Genomic DNA, 14,384 nt, shown 5'->3' on the forward strand with positions numbered 1-14,384 from the left:
GCACCGAACAAGGAAGTGAGTAAGCTTTTAAAAGTTTAACTTTTTAAAACAGTTAGAGAGAGCAAAACAAAGATTGGGGCTCTCACAATGGGAAAAGGCAAACCTGAAATAAAGACGGGCAAACTTAAAAAAAATGTTTAAAACATTTTTTTGGAAAAGTTTTTAAAAAATGTTAATTTTAAAATTTGTTTAGTAGTAATAACGCTGTCAAAACCCCAGTTACACCTAATCCCTTTGAGTCTAACTTTTAGTGGGGAATTTGACAGTGTAATTACTGCGGAAGAGCCGAAGTTTTTGTCAGTTTCAATGACTTGGCTGATTACACTGATTGCCGGCTCTGTGGAGGGGGTGGGGGGATGCCCAGCGCAGCCAGTTTCGGAGCTGTCATTGACAGACCGCAACTTCAGGATTTCCGCATGTGCATGCGCCAAATCCCAAAGTTGCGGTCAGTTTTAAAGGCGGCATGACGGCAAACGTTGCCAGGTCACTGTCATCCTGACCGCAAATTCCAGGCCAAGTACATTTCAAGCAGGGTTCAGTGCCCCCCTGCACTGTCTCACTGACACTTTGTTGCAAATTGCCCAGATAATTGTGACTAAATGACTACTGTTTGTGGTTCATACAGCTATTAGAAATCTGTAAGTCATTATGATGCAAATTTAGACAAATTTAGACAAACTGAAATCAAAGAATGATTTTTCAAAATCACCTGCAAAAATAATGGGCCATAATTTGCTGTGGCAGGGCATCCAACGGCATCTCCAATTCATTAGACTTGTCCTTGCACGTTTAGGTTTTTACATTTTTTGCGTGGCAAGTTGCTGAAAGTGCGAGCTGATAAGGTCGCAGCGAGGGAAACCGGGCATCTGGGACCTTGGTGAACAGGGAAAGCTACTGTGTATCTCCTTACCCAATTAGATTGAAGGATTGTGAAATTAACATCACAAGGACTGAGAAGGAAGTGTAAATCAGAGTGGGTGAATTCAATGTCAAATCAAGGACAGGTACAGAAATAAAGGGGGAATTTTTACTTCCCGACGCGCTGGCAGTGGGGGGTCTGGTAGCGCGTGGGAAACCCAGAAGTCTGGGTCTCCCCGCATGCTGTGGAGATTTAACTCCACAGCGTGCATCTTTCGTCATTGACAGGTTTCCCGCCCGGAGGTCAGCTTGATTGACAGGCTTCGCTTCCAGTCGGGCGGGGAACGCTCCAGAGGGGTCCGCAGAATCAGGTAGGTCCGATCCTTGACCTGATTGGGGGGGAGGTTCCGATCCCTGACCCCGGGTTGGGGGTTTGGGGGTTTGTGCGGAGTTGGAGGGGGGTAGGATCTGATGGTTGGGGGGCCGGGAGGAAGCACTCTTGCTACTCCTGGCCCACAGGGTGTGCTTCCCGAGGCTGGCCTCACCTCGCTGCAGCTGCCGGGTTTCCCGAGGCCTGAGAAACCCAGTCAGCCACAGTTAAACCTGCAAATCAGGTTAAATCCGAGGCTTCCAGCCTCATTAACATATTTAAAATGTCCACCCCTTGTCCCGCCTCAGGAAAACCTGGAAGTTGGCGGGTTGGAGTCGGCTTCCTGACACACTTCGATATTTTGCCCATTTAACCCCCCATCTGCATCAAATCCCACCCGCTCATTCTCCCCAATGAAAGGGAAAGGAAGATTGGATTAAGAGAGAGAAAAAGACAGAAAGGAAAAGTTATTTTTTTTTTAAATTTGACTTTTTTTAAATCAACAATAATTAAAACCTGAAGGAGTGAGACTCCACACTTGTAATAGTTAATTTTCAGTGCATGAGAGGTTGTTTGGCAGTAATTAACACTTATCACATTGTTAAAAGGATACTTAGACTGAAATGCACAAGAGATAACTTTCTGTGGTCAGTTTAGTTCATATCTACCACGCAAATACAGCAACTTCATGCCGTTCAATGCATTTCAATGGTGAGCTAGACAGCGAGATGAAAAGCTAAAGGCAGAGCGGCGCAACTCGGACAGCAACGATTGGATATTCGCGTTTTACCTCAAATTCTGGCCCTAAGGCTTATTATTGAGTTGCCACCATTAGATTTTGCATTAATCATGGCTTGTTCCCATCCAATATTAACTTTTATTCCTACTCCCTTCATGGCCTTGGTACTAGTTCTCACCTTCTTGATAATTAACACACTGTGGCGGAGCCACCAAAGGACTCAGAGCGGTTGTACATAATTCCTTTAACAGCAATGTAGTTACTGTCTGTGCCTGTACCTTTAATTACACTGTTTGACTGTACAATGCCTAGTTACCTTTACAGTGCGGTTTCAACGTGATGACGTCATGCCATTAGTCACGTGATGCCCCAACGGTGGGAAGAACGTGGTGACGTCATGACGTCAGTCACGTGATGCCCCAACGGCGGGAAGAACGTGATGATGTCATGACGTCAGTCTTGTGACCAGAGGATCAGTCCTCGTGGAGCCCTCAAGGAGAGCAGACCTGTAATTGTTGTGTTCCAGCAGTTTCCAGTTTAAACCTGTTTCGTTTCATTAAAGTTCATTGTTTTAATTGCCTGAGTCGAACTCAGTCTTTTTGATAGGAACCTCCGTTCCTACATTGGTGACCCCGAATTCTACGAACGATTTTCGTGGAAGCTTCAACATGGACACAAACGCCGTCACGCTAAAACTGCCACAGTTCTGGGAGCAACAACCAGACACCTGGTTTATCCAGGCTGAAGCCCAGTTCGCCATTAGGAACATCGTCGCGGATCAGACCCGTTATTATTACGTGGTCTCCGCCCTCGACAGCGCAACTGCATCACGGATCATCAGCCTCCTCGGTAGTCCTCCTACTGACAGCAAGTATGATGCAATTAAGGCGCGGTTGCTTCAGGTTTTCGGGCTCTCAAAGTCGGAGCGCGCTCGCCGGCTCATCACGCTGCCTGGCCTCGGGGACTCCAAACCGTCCGAGCTCATGAGCCAAATGCTCACGCTTTTGGGTGCCGAACCGGAATGTTTCCTCTTCCGGGAGCTTTTCCTCTATCAAATGCCTGAACAGGTTCAGGCTGCCCTAGCCAGATCCGACATTACAGACTGTGCCGAGCTTGCAGCTGAAGCCGGTAAGATTTTCACGGTAACCCAGCAGTGCTGCGCGGCCACGAGGCACCCATCCCCCACAGACGCGGTTCCAGCTCCTCCTACAGCGGGCTGGTGCTCCTACCACACCCGTTTTGGCGCGAAAGCACGATGCTGCCGTTCCCCCTGCAGTTTTTCGCCCCAAAAAAAAACAAAGCGCAGGCGGCATCCCTGGCGACGGATGACCAGGTCTAACGGATGTTCCGCGGTGGCGATGGCCGTCGGATCTATGGGGAAACTCCTTTATATCACCGATTCCCTCTCGGGCTGCCATTTTCTTTGTGACACCGGGGCGCAGTGTAGCATTCTACCTGCGTCGAAGCTCGACATGCAGACTGGGAACCTCGGCTTTTCCCTCGTAGCGGCTAATGGCGCAGCAATTCGCACTTTCCGAAAGCGGCGGGTCGAAGTCTGTTTCGGCGGTCAGCGCTTCTTTTGGGAATTCGTCACGGCCACAGTCTCACAGGCCATCCTAGGGGCAGATTTTCTGTGTGCCAACAGCCTCCTCATCGATGTCCGGCACCACCGGTTGATCAATGCGGCCACCTTCCACTCGATTCCGTGCTACCACGGTACCTCCATGTCGCGCTCAATTGCCTGTGCTTTCCCTCCTCCGGATGACTTCACGCGACTCCTCGGGGAGTTTCCGGAGCTGACAAGGCCCACTTTCTCCTTTTCGGCGATGAAGCATGGTGTTGAACATCACATCACCACTACTGGCTTCCCGGTTTATGCGCGGGCTAGAAGGCTCGAACCCGGCAAGCTCGCAGCTGCGAAGGCGGAGTTCGACACGATGGAGCGCCTCGGGATCATTCAGCGATCCAATAGTCCCTGGTCCTCGCCTCTCCACATTGTGCCGAAACCAGGCAGCGGCTGGCGGCCATGCAGTGACTACCGACGCCTCAACGACGCCACCACTCCGGATCGGTACCCGATTCCGCATATCCAGGATTTCTCGGCCCATTTGGCGGGAAATTCTATCTTCTCTAAAGTCGACCTCGTCCGTGGATATCACCAGGTTCCAGTGCACCCACAAGACGTCCTGAAAACCGCAGTCATCGTCCCTTTTGGCCTCTTTGAGTTCCTGTGGATGCCGTTTGGCTTAAAGAACGCAGCACAGGCGTTCCAGCGTTTAATGGACTCCGTTCTTCGAGACCTGCGTTTCATCTTCGTCTACCTTGACGACATTCTCATCGCCAGTGCCAGCAAGGAGGAGCACATCTCCCATTTGCGTTCCCTCTTTACGCGCCTCAGCCAACACGGTTCAATCATCAACCCGGCCGCAAGTGCCAGTTCGGTCTGCAACAGATCGATTTCCTGGGACATCGCATAACATCGGACGGCGCCGTCCCTTTGATGATGAAGGTTGAAGCGGTTACCTCTTTCCCGCGGCCGCTGACAGTCAAGGCCTTGCAGGAGTTCCTGGGGATGGTCAACTTCGACCACCGTTTTGTCCCCAAGGCGGCTCAACTTATGCAACCTTTGTTCGGGGCCCTCAAGGGCAAGTCCGGTAAAGATCCAATCAGCTGGACAGCCGAGATGGTCCAGGTGTTCGGCAACACCAAGAACGCTTTGGCCAACGCAACCATGCTGGCGCACCCACTTCCAGGTGCCACCATCGCCCTTACCACCGACGCGTCAGTCTACGCCATTGGTGCAGTACAAGAACAGTGGGTCAACAGCACGTGGCAACCGCTGGCGTTTTTCAGCCGTCAACTACGGAAGAATGAAAAAAAGTATAGCACCTTCGATCGGGAGCTACTGGCCCTTTTCCTCGCCATTCGCCATTTTCGGTTTTTATTGGAGCGGCGTCCCTTCACAGCTTTTGTCGACCACAAACCCCTTACGTTCGCCATGGCCAAGACCGCCGAACCATGGTCCGCTCGTCAACAACGGCACTTGACGTTCATTTCCGAATTTACCACGGACATTCAACATGTGTCTGGTAAGGACAACCTGGTGGCGGATTGCATCTCCCGTGCGACGGTCCACGCGGTGCACCTGGGGATCGACTACGCCCTCATGGCTGCAGATCAGGCCTCGGACTCTGAGGTCCAATCATATAGAACCGTTCCCTCTAGCTTCCAAGCGACTGACGTCACTTTCCAGGCCGCAGGCGCCACGCTCCTCTGCGACGTCTCCATGGGTTTTCCTCGACCTATCGTGCCAGTCGCATGGCGCCGGAAGGTTTTTGATGCCATACACGGGTTGTCGCACCCTGGGATGAAGGCTTCACAACGGCTTATGTCGGCGAAGTTCGTCTGGAAAAGTATGCACCTCGATGTCCGTGACTGGGCTAATACCTGCGTCGTCTGCCAGAAGGCCAAAGTCCAGCGTCATGTTAAAGCTCCAGTGGCTGCGTTCACTGTTCCGGAGCGTCGTTTCGACCACGTGCATGTGGACCTTGTGGGGCCGCTTCTGCCTTCTCAGGGTTATACTCATCTCCTCACCATGGTGGACCGCACCACTAGGTGGCCAGAGGCAATTCCTTTGGTTTCCACCACTTCGGCAGACGTCGCTAGAGCTTTCATCTCCTGTTGGGTTGCCCGTTTCGGGGTACCGGCGGACATCTCTTCTGACCGCAGGCCACAATTTTCCTCGGAGCTTTGGAACGCTGTGGCTCAGGGGCTCGGCACCAAGCTTCATCGCACCACCGCCTATCATCCACAGGCGAACGGCCTTTGCGAGCGATTCCACAGGTCGCTTAAAGCCTCGCTTCGGGCCAGTCTTCAAGGTGCAGGATGGGTGGACAGACTTCCATGGGTCCTTTTGGGTCTTCGTACGGCGCCCAAAGACGACCTACAATAGTCTTCAGCTGAACTCGTCTATGGCCAGCCGCTCTGAGTACCAGGGGATTTCCTCCCTTCTCCCACGGAGCCATGGTCCGCCTCACAGCAACTCGTTCGCCACCAGGAAGCGGCCAGATGCTTCGCTCCGGTACCTACATCCAGTCACGGTTTGCAGAACTCCTACGTGCCACCGGGACTGAAGAATGCGGAGTATGTATTCATCCGCCACGACACGCACCGGGATCCGCTCAAGCCCCCTTACCCTGGTCCTTTCCGCGTCATCGAACCAGGAGTCAAATCCTTTTCGGTCGACGTCGGAGGGAAGCCGGATCACATCTCGGTGGATCGATTGAAGCCGGCTCACCTGGACCTGGACCACCCTGTCGTAGTCGCTCAACCACCCAAACGTGGCCGACCACCCGCAGCCGCCGCACCAGATCAACCAAAGCCGCCTGCCAACTCGACCGCGCTCGCCGCGCCTGCTCAACCACAACCGACTGCCAACTCGTCCACTGGTCATCCACTTCCTCTACCAGGGTATCGAAGTCGATCGGACAGGCTTGTCAGACCTCCTCCTCACCTCACTTTTTCTGTTAAAGACAATTCTGGGGGGGCGCATGTGGCGGAGCCACCAAAGTACTCAGAGCGGTTGTACATAATTCCTTTAACAGCAATGTAGTTACTGTCTGTGCCTGTACCTTTAATTACACTGTTTGACTGTACAATGCCTAGTTACCTTTACAGCGCGGTTTCAACGTGATGACGTCATGCCGTTAGTCACGTGATGCCCCAACGGCGGGAAGAACGTCATGACGTCAGTCTTGTGACCAGAGGATCAGTCCTCGTGGAGCCCTCAAGGAGGGTAAACCTGTAATTGATGTGTTCCAGCAGTTTCCAGTTTAAACCTGTTTCATTTCATTAAAGTTCATTGTTTTAATTGCCTGAGTCGAACTCAGTCTTTTTGATAGGAACCTCCGTTCCTACAATACCCCATTTAAATTGGCCTGAGTACATGAAAGGTGGACACAACCTGTGGGGCTGCCTGCCTCTCTTCCGCGGTCTTGTCCACACCTGGGTGGCTCTGGAGAAGGAGCACGCGGTGTCCGCCGGTACGCTTGAGGCCTTCCATGACCAGTGGGCACCACAGACTCTGGAGTGTGTAGTCGACACCGGTAAGAACATTATTATTTAAGTTTATAAGTTTCCTTTGTTTTTATGGTTAAGTTCTTTATTAGTTGTGCCCCTCTAAAAAGGTGTATCCTTACTGGTTATTTTAGAAAAGGCACCATCGTTTAAAAAAAAATACACAAAGCGGTTGCCGAGGTAACTGAGCACTTGTTACTGTGGAGCCAGTCAGTAAAGGAGCTGGTGTCTCTCTTGGTGAAAGAGGCAACCTCACTGTTTCTGTTTCTAACATGCAATAAAGAGAGTTGATGGCACAGTGTTGTAGCTGTTATGTTATCACATTTAACAGTAACGTTATTCCCCCTCTATTTCAAAATAAGCAGCCCAGTAAGGGAAAGAAACAATAATCTACACCTACTTTTAGTCTTAATTCTCGCCAAAATGTGTTCCGGGCATCTGCTGTTTCCAGCTCTCCTTTGTAATCCTGAGGCACTCCTCACAAACACTGCTGCACAAAACAGGCCCGAAGCTGCTTCTAACTTCTCAACCTTTGCCCCCGGCAACCAGAGGGAACTGTCACCAGGTGGAGCCATGGCAACCAGCCAAGAATGGAGTGTGCAGCAGGCCTGTTCACCTGCATTCATTTGAAGTGAGAGTCACTTAGCTTAAAAATGTCACATATTTTAAAGTACAGTATCTCACTGAAAAATAAAATTCAGTTCAATTAATTTAAAATTTAAATGCATTTGCCATCTATATCACTTTTACCATCTAAATTTCACTCCTCACCTTCGACAGACACTGCATCCTCCACACGTATCTGGAGAGATCAGCACCTGGCCACTTTCTGTACTGGGAAAATCATGTAAGTGCTGACCTCCCTTTGAGATGTTTTTGTGATATCATCACATCAGAGGAATTCCTCACGTGACTACCCGGCTCCTGGGTGGTATAAAAGTCTTGACTCACTCGCAGGTGTTAATTTGTTTGTTCCAGGCTGGGACTCAGTCTTCCACAACACATTAAATTTAAATATTTGTCCTTGTCTTCAAGTCTTTCCATGGCCTCCTCCCACCCTATCTCTCCAATCTCCTCCAGCTTTCTATCCCTTCCTACATCCCTCCATCCTCTGACTCTGCCTTTTGTGCTTCTGCCTCTCTTTGCTTCACCATTCTCAGCTGCCTTGGACCTATTCGCAGGAACACCCTGCCTATACCCTCCAACTCTCCCTTCTCTCTGCACCTTTAAAAATCTTCATAAAGCCCATCAGTTTGATTAGTCACCCCTCTTAACTGGCTCAGTGGCTCAGCACTTTTCCTTTACTCCATTTATCTATATATTTTTCTTCTCTCTTCTACATAAGGTGGCAGGACATATTGAGAGAGTGGTTAACAAAGCATATGGAATCTTGGGCTTCATAAATAGAGGTATTGAGTACAAAAGTAGAGAAGTTATGTTGAACCGTTATAAAGCGCTGGTTAGGCCACAACTGGAGTATTGCGTCCAGTTCTGGTCACCACACTTTAGGGAGGATGTGAAGGCCCTTGAGATGGTGCAGAGGAGATTTACCAGAATGGTTCCGGGTGTAACATTTGCATATCGATTTATCATAGGCCCACAGGCATCTGTAAGGAATACCTATTATATTCACATGTGATCACATGCTGAGTTGTCATTGGCCTGCAGGCATGTGTAAGGACTGCTGTTGTTTGGAAGACCCAGGGGGTCCTGACTCCACCAGAACAGGCCTGATGCTTCATTAAAAAAGTTTAAACTGTAATACTCTGTTCTCCTGCGATTTATTATTTTTGTACAAAGTGTGCAAAACAAGACATGGTGTCAGAACAGGGATTTGAAATGGACATCGTTGGAGCTCCCTTACCTCGAATGAATTGGGGATCTTTGAACTTACATAGAGAATGGTGCAAGTTCAAGCAACACGTGGAATTGATGTTCTTGGGTCCACTGAAAAGCAAAGGAGAGGAAGAAAGATGCAGCTACCTACTCCTGTGGATTGGAGAAAAAGGGAGAGACATTTTTAACACATGGGCCCTGATTTTCTGGCCGCCGTTGGGCGGCTTTTCATGCGGCCGGAAGCCGAAAATCGTCGAAAAAGCGGGTCGGGACCCCCCTGCCTGATTCCCCGCCCCGTCCGACTTTTGGACCGCCGTTTCCCTGCACCCCGCTTCAGTCCTGGCCGCCGCTGGCGGGACTGGTTGTCGGCACACTAATTACCAATAATTACCTCGTTGAGGTAGATTTTCCAGGGCCGTTGCGACTTTGGGGCTTTCCCCACATGAAACCCGCCTGCGGGGAACCTCGCTGCTGAGAGCTGGCGTGAAGCTTTCCGGCTTGCTAGCTGTCAGCTGCAGGTCAATGGAGAAGCTGCAATTTAAAGGGACAGCATTTGCATGTTGAAGGACCTTGTTGCTGAAGGCTTGGGGCTACTTCTTCAAGGCTTAGGCACAGCTGTGGAAGGTTGGAGCCTCACACACTTCTCCAATGTGATTTCCTGGGAAGCCCCTCTCGCCACCCTCACTCAGCACTTCCTCAGCGGAGGCATCTCCGAGAAGCATGCAACGCCTTTTTTTCCTTCCCTTCTTGCCATTAGAGGATCTCCAGCAGCAGCAGAACCAGGAACAGCATGATGAGCACCAGGAGCACCAGGCTGCTGCTCACTCACCTGAAGCTGCACAGGCCAGAAGAGGCCAGCGCTTGAAAGTGGCCAGCGCTTGGAAGTGGCTTGAGAGCACCTTGCTGCGCTTTAGGGGGCCATGGGGACCCGTTTCTGCACTGGCAGTCCTACTCAGAAGGACTTCCATGAAGATCTGGTTTCTCTGTTCAACTGATGGCCAACGCTCCTCAAGAGATGTCATTTTCTTATGAGCACTCACCATGTTTTCCGTACCCTGGTGAGTTATCTCCTCCATGGAGGTTGCCAACCTTTCCATGGTGATGCGTTCATGCGCCAATGACTCCACAAAGGCTCTGCTCATGGTCGCTATGGACTCCTCCATTCGCTCCACACTCACAGCAACCCTGGAGACAAAACCTGCCAGAGACTCCTGCATCTGTGCATGGCGATCCATCACCTCTTCTCTTGCAGATGGACCCAGAGGCAGAGGGTTGACATGCAGCGCAGCTGAGCTGAGCTGGCAGAGTCCTGCGCCCTCCGACGAGGACTCTCCACTGCTGTCCCTGTCTCCAGAATCTGCTGAGGCTCACTTGTGAGCTGTGAAACACCAGGTGACAACACTACTCTATGTCCCGAAGGTCCCCCCGAGGTGTGAGTGTCTGCGCTGGTGCTGGGTGCGCTTACTCCTGCTGACGCTGCGCCCTCAGAGGTTGGAGCTTCCTCTGAGGAGTCTGGCTGCACAGCCTCTTCCTCCTCCACAGTGAGGACGGGGGCTCTGGATGGTACTGTAGGGGAGTTAAGGAAGGAGTTAGAGATGTAATGCCAAGGTTCTTCTGGTGACTCCCAGCGAGTTGGCATCTGCTGACACCTGCATCCATGCAGCATTGATCTCAGTGGGAGGCCTCTTCCTCCCTGACCTAGGGAAGAGGACCTCCCTGTGGGCCCTAATCCCATCCAATAATGCCTGCAGTGAAGCTTCGTCAAATTTGGAGGCAGCTCGGGGTCTGGCACTGCCCACAGCTGCTGCAGGCTCCTCTGACATCCTGTATGGTTCGTTTGGAAGCCTTCAGAGGATGCAGTGCTTGCTATGGACCTTGAAAGCACCACAAATGATGACATCATACTGTGGGGATTTCTGACTCAAATTGGACAATTAGCAAGGCTTCCCACATGCTGGAAATTAATTGGCCACTTGAGGGAAAATTGTGTGGAGCTGGCTGACACTTTTTTATGTGTGTCAGAAACCCCACATTCGGGGAAACCCGACCATTTCCCACACAAGCCGAAAATCGGGGCCATGGTCTCTCACCGCGGATGAAGCAAAGGTACTGAAAAATTATTTTGACCGTTTTGAAGCATATGTGATGCCCAAGACAAATACGATATTCGCTAGGTACAAGTTTCAGGAGAAAGTACAAGGAGCTAGTGAGTCGTTTGAACAGTTCGTGACTGAGTTAAAACTGCTGGTAAAAGACTGTGTATATGCAGATAAAGATGAGATGGTCAGAGACCGCATCGTGTTTGGAATACATTCAGCTAAAGTGAGAGAAAAACTTTTGAATGTTGGGTCCGGGCTATCGCTGGATAAAGCTATAGACATAGCTAGATCACATGAGATAGCCCAAGCACAGTTGAAAACCATAACCGGCGCCACGAGCAGCTCGAGTGAACAGACAGTGCACGCAGTTAATAGATACACACCAAAGAACACTGCCTAGAGAGCGTGTTTCAGAACAGAAAGAACAGCGAGGATTCTAAAAATGGGCGACACAGACATAAAACGCTTCAAAAACTGGATATTATGGAAACAACTGGCATGAAAAAAAGGAGTACTGCCCTGCCAAAGGAAGGCAATGTACTAAATGTGGTAAACGGAACCACTTTGCTAAAGTTTGCAGGACTGTTTTCAGAAAAACGGTACACACAGTGAGTGCCAGCCAAATGCTAGATAGAGAGCTAAATGCAGAGGAACTGTTTATTGATTCTGTGTCACAGAAAAAACAGATTTCAGAGACTGAGCAAGCCTATGCCGATATTGAGATAGGAAAACAGGGCACAGAGCTTAGGTTTAAACTAGACACTGGATCTCAGGTTAATGTAATTCCTCTGAGTGAGTATCACAGCTTGAAGGATGAGTGTGAGCTACAGCCCACCTCACGCAGACTGACTGGCTATGGCGGTGAGCAGCTCATTGTAAAAGGCAAATGCATGATGAAATGCAAGTACAAAGAAAGCGACATGATGTTGGACTTTTACATTATTGACACGAGCACCTCCAGTGCTAGGTCTAAAGGCATGTTTAGACATGGATCTCGTCAAGCTAGTACTATCATTGACAGCACCAGTTGATAAGCAGACAGTCATGGAGGAGTTTGCTGATGTCTTCAAAGGAATCGGACTATTCCCAGGTGAATGCACTATTCACCTTGACCCAGCAGCAACCCCTGTGGTTTGCCCACCGAGAAGGATACCCCTTGCTCTACGTAGTCGCCTGAAGGAGGAGCTGCAGAGCATGGAGAATACAGAAATCATCGTCCGGGAAACAGAACCGACAGAGTGGGTCAACGCATTAGTAGTGGTTGAGAAACCACGTACAGGCAAGCTCAGAGTCTGTCTCGACCCCAGAGATTTGAACAAGGCTATCAAACGCCCTCACTAACCTCTACCAACGCTAGATGATATCACACCCAAGCTAGTGGGAGCACGTTACTTCAGTGTAATGGACGCACGATCAGGATACTGGACTATCAAGCTCACGGAAGAGTCATCTAAGCTAAGAACGTTCAACACACCATTTGGACGCTACCGATTTCTGCGTTTACCATTTCGTCTTATCTCAGCTCAGGATGAATTCCAGCGGAAGATCGACGAAACCTATGAAGGCCTCAACGGAGTAGTCGCAATCATAGACGACATCCTCATCTATGGCAGGAATAGAGAGGAACATGACAGGAACCTCCGTGCGATGCTACAAAGATCACGGGAGAAAGGTATCCGGCTCAACCCCGAGAAAAGCAAAATTGGATCCACCGAGATCAATTAGTTCGGGCATCGCCTCTCAACTGATGGCATTAAGCCGGATCCAGAGAAAATCTCCGCCATCAAGAAGATGGAGCCGCCGAAGAACCGCGCAGAGCTAGAGACAGTACTAGGCATGGTTAACTACTTAGCCAAGTTTGCCCCGAGCCTCTCCGAAATCAACGCACCCATGCGTCAGTTGCTCAAACAATCCAATGAGTTCCTGTGGGACAAACAACGTGACACAGCATTTCAGAAAATGAAAGACCTAATCACCAGAGAACCAGGACCAGTTCTTGCCTACTTCGACCCCAACAAAGAGCTCAGACTACAAGTGGACGCATCAAAGTACGGACTAGGTGCAGTATTACTGCAAGAAGGAAAGCCCATCGGCTACACTGCCAGATCTCTCTGACAGTGAAATCAACTATGCTCAAATCGAGAAAGAGCTATATGCAATTCTGTTTGGATGCAAGCGTTTCCACCAGTACGTCTATGGCCGACAGGTCATTGTGGAATCCGACCACAAGCCCCTCGAGTCAATCATGAGGAAACCACTAGCCGCAGCCCCACCAAGGCTACAGAGAATGATCCTTCAGCTACAGAAGTATGACTTCACAATCATTCACCGTCCAGGCAAAGACATTCCTGTCGCAGATACGCTCTCCAGAAAGTCTGTTAGCTACCAGGACAGCAGCCTCAGTGAAGGCATGGATGTGCAGGTGCACATGGTGTACAACAGCTTACCTGTGAGTGACTCAAAACTGAAGGAGATCCGAGCAGGAACAGAGAAAGATGCACAACTCACACTGCTGAGCAAAGTCATACATGAAGGATGGCCTGAGGAAAGGAGGAAATGCCCTCAGAGCATATCTGAATTCTGGAGCCACAGAGACGAACTGTCACAAATCAACAGAATCATCTTCAAAGGGGAGAAAATCATCATTCCTACCAGTCTCAGAGAAGAGATGTTGACAAAAATGCTGGACATATGGGCATGGAAAAATGCAAACAAAGAGCACGTGACATTATGTTATGGCCCGGAATGTGCAAACACATTGAGGACATTGTCGGAAAATGTTCCATTTGTCTAGAACGCCGCCCATCAAATATCAAAGAGCCCATGATACCTCACCGCATCCCAGACAGGCCCTAGCAGGTCACGGCAACGGATCTGTTCACATGGAACAACGAGGACTACATAGTGACTGTTGATTACTACAGCAGATTTTTTGAATTGGACAAGCTTCACAGCACCACATCTGCAGCTGTGATCCACAAGCTAAAGGTAGCCTTTGCCAGGCATGGCATTGTAGAGACCTTAGTCTCAGACAATGGGCCCCAATACAAATCAAAATAATTTGAGTCGTTTGCCAAGGCATAGGATTTCACACATGTCACATCAAGCCCACATTACCCTCAAAGTAATGGTTTTGCCGAAAAAACTGTCCAGATTGCAAAAACACTCATGGACAAAGCCAAAGCGGACAAAAGAGACCCCTACATCAGTCTCCTTGAGTACCGCAACACTCCGGTTGACAACTTCAAGTCACCAGCACAGCTGTTGATGAGCCGCAGACTTCGCTCAATCTTTCCAAGCACCAACCAGCAGCTGCAGCCAGAGGTTGTCAGCTGCAAGCAAGTGCATGCAAAATGTGTACAGAGACAGCAACACCAAAAGAGATGCTATGACAGGTCAGCTAGAC

The 14,384-nt window shown here is 49.9% G+C and overlaps 1 protein-coding gene across 2 annotated transcripts in view; it reads right to left on the reverse strand.

Moving 5' to 3' along the window:
• The window catches only part of LOC147125061 (calmegin), a 54,779-nt gene extending 47,190 nt beyond the window's left edge, over positions 1 to 7,589 (reverse strand). Inside the window, exon 1 of one of the 2 annotated variants that reach the window (XM_085996708.1) lies at positions 7,444 to 7,589. The gene's annotated coding sequence lies outside the window, so the exon portion shown is untranslated. The remainder of the gene's footprint in view (positions 1 to 7,443) is intronic. The other variant, XM_085996718.1, reaches the window with a different exon arrangement.
• Positions 7,590 to 14,384: the final 6,795 nt, after the last annotated feature.

Source organism: Somniosus microcephalus, chromosome 1 (assembly GCF_052327205.1).
Source record: "Somniosus microcephalus isolate GS21.2 chromosome 1, FLI_Smic_1.0, whole genome shotgun sequence".
NCBI classification, from domain to species: Eukaryota; Metazoa; Chordata; class Chondrichthyes; order Squaliformes; family Somniosidae; genus Somniosus; species Somniosus microcephalus.